Source organism: Sapajus apella, unplaced genomic scaffold (genome assembly GCF_009761245.1).
Source record: "Sapajus apella isolate SASKATOON/1434 unplaced genomic scaffold, GSC_monkey_1.0 scaffold33, whole genome shotgun sequence".
NCBI classification, from domain to species: domain Eukaryota; kingdom Metazoa; phylum Chordata; class Mammalia; order Primates; family Cebidae; genus Sapajus; species Sapajus apella.
Genome location: NW_022436973.1, coordinates 17,141,864 through 17,144,693, shown reverse-complemented (window position 1 = coordinate 17,144,693; position 2,830 = coordinate 17,141,864). Strand labels below are relative to the sequence as shown.

At 37.6% G+C, this 2,830-nt stretch overlaps 1 long non-coding RNA gene across 1 annotated transcript in view; it reads right to left on the bottom strand.

The window, feature by feature from the left end:
* Positions 1–2,021: 2,021 nt before the first annotated feature.
* LOC116562657 overlaps positions 2,022–2,830 on the bottom strand; it is a 9,431-nt gene continuing 8,622 nt past the window's right edge. Inside the window, exon 3 of the long non-coding RNA XR_004274048.1 lies at positions 2,022–2,094. This is a non-coding gene — a long non-coding RNA (uncharacterized LOC116562657). The remainder of the gene's footprint in view (positions 2,095–2,830) is intronic.

Here is a 2,830-nt window from a genome sequence, read left to right as displayed (position 1 = left end):
ACAAACTATTCACAGCAGCTGCAGCTGAAATCAGGTGAGCCAAGAGATTGTGATTTGGGAAGACAAAAGTGTCTATAGATTGCTTTCAGGAGGGGATTTCTGACAATACTTCACTGCTCCCCACCCACCTCTATTCATTTGTTCCCCCACAAAAAGGAGGAAGATTGCTTGATCCAATATGGGAGATAGTGATCTTTATTGGGCCCTGTTTCACTCGTGGGCTAAGTTGCTGCATCTCAAAAAGCAGACACCTCATCAATATTTCCTCTTTTTAACCACTTAAACTCAGGCACAGCTGGAGTTCTTGCCTGCTTTTTCACTTCTCAGCTTTCTGTCTGCATGTGGCAGGGACACTTGACAAGGTCTACCTGAAGAAACTTTCCAAATTTTCTTTCTGTTCTGTCAAAGTGTAAGGTTAACAAGGCAGATCTGTACCATAGACAAAGATGTTTTTAGTGGGAGGGAGCAAAATCTGAGATCTGTGGTTTTAATGGGTGGACAAAGGACAAAGGAGGGTGACAGGTAACCAGAAGAAGACCAATACAAAGAGCAGGTGTTTAAATTAACAGATGTGGAACAGGAAATAAGTCTGTTTAGTTCTTCTTGCTATTTTTAAGTTCAAAGCATACTGAAATAATGACAAAGAAACAAGGGACTGTTAATATTTATCATGCAGATTTAAAAAACCATCACACAGATGTTTTAAAGGTAAAAAAAGAAAAAAACAGCTAAGTGAGAAATTCGATGGATTAAACAGTAGATTAGACACTGCTGAAGAGTCAGATAGACATCAAAGAACTATCTAAAGAATGCAATCCATAGAGCAAACAATGGAAATTACGAGAGAGAAGTTAACAGATGTGGATGGTAGAGGGAAAAGTTTCAGCACATATCTATTCAGTGTCGGAAGGAGAAAACCAAGTGAATAGTGGAGTGGAAATATGTGAGAGATAATGGCTATAATCTTCCAGAATTGGGTAAATTTCATAAAGTGCAATAAAATATTAGCAGCATAAATAAAGAGAAATCTGCACCTAAACACATTTTAGCAACCAAAAAAGAGAAGGTCTTAAAAGCAGCCAGGGAAGAAAGATATATTACCTACAAAGTAATAAAATTCAGACTGATAGCTTATTTCTTCTAAAAACAACGGAAGAGAGAAACAAGTGGAATGGTCTGTTCAAAGAGAAAATACAGGCACCCCTCGGATATATTGCATGTCAACTTCCAGATCAGTTCAATAAAGTGAGTCATATGAACTTTTTGGTTTCTCAGTGTATATAAAAGTTATTCTGAGTTATTTAAGCTTAAGTTATATAGCTGAATAAACTACATTATTTTATACTCTATTAAGTATATAATAGCATTATGTCTAATCATACGTACCTACCTTAATTTAAAAATGCTTGATTGCTAAAAATTGCTAACAATCATCTAAGCCTTCAGCAAGTCATAATCCTTTTATTAGTGGAAGGTCTCACTTCAGTTTTGATGGCTGCAAACTGATCAGAGCGGTGGTTGCTGAAAGTTGGAGTGGCTGTGGCAACTGGAAAAAGTCAAGAATGGAGTTTGCCACAACGATGGACTCTTTCTTGCATGAAAGATGTCTCTGTAGCATTTGATGCTGTTTGATAGCATTTTACCCATAGCAGAACTTCTTTGGAAATTGGAGTCAGTCCTCTCAAACCTGCCACTGCTTTATCAACTAACTTTATGAAATACTCTAAATCTGTTTTTGTCATTTCAACAATGTTCAAAGCACCCTCACCAGGAGCAGATTCCATCTTAAGAAACCATTTCCTTTGCTCATCCATGAGAAGCAACTCCTCATCCGTTCATGTTTTCTCATGAGATTGAAGCAATTCAGTCACATCTTCAGGATCCACTTCTAATTCTAGTTTTCTTGCTGTTTCTACCATATCTGCAGTGACTTCCTCCAATGAAATCTTGAATCCCTCAAAGTCATTCATGAGGGTTGAAAGTAACTCCTTCCAAACTCTTGTTAATGTTGATATTTTCACCTCCTCCCATGAATCGTGATTGTTCTTAATGACATCCAGAATGGTAAATTCTTTCTAGAAGATTTTCAATTTACTTTGCCTATATCCATCAGAAGTATCACTATTTAGAACAGCTATAGCCTTATGAAATGTATTTCTTAAATAACAAGACCTGAAAGTTGAAATAATTCCTTGAGTCATGGGCTACAAAATGCATACTGTGTTAACAGGCATGAAAATAACATTACTCTCTTCACACATCTCCATCAGAGCTCTTGGGTGACTAGGTGCATTGTGAAAGAAATCTTTTTTTTTTTTCTGAAAAGTAATTCTCAACAGTGGACTTGAAGTATTTAGTAAGCCATACTGTAAACAGATATGCTGTCATCCAGGCTTTTTAAAAAAATTCACAGAGCATAGGTAGAGTAGATTAAGCATAACTCTTAAGGATTTTCAGAATGGTCAATTAGCATTGGCTTCAACTTAAAGTCACCAGCTGCATTCATCCTTAACAAAAAAGTCAGCCTGACCTCTGAAATCAGGGTTTGACTTCTCTCTAACTATGAAAGTCCTACATGGTTTTCATCCAATACAAGGATGTTTTGTCTACATTGAAAACCTGTCAGCCCAACATAGTGGCTCATGCCTGTAATATCAGCGCTTTGGAAGGCTGAGGCAGGAGGACTGTTTAAGACTAGCTTGGGCAACATAGCGAGGCCCCATCTCTACAAAACAGTTTTTTGTGTGTTTGAAATTAGCTGAGTGCAATGGCACACCTGTAGTCCTAGCTACCAGGGAGGCTAAGGCAAGAGGATTGCTTGAGCCCAGGA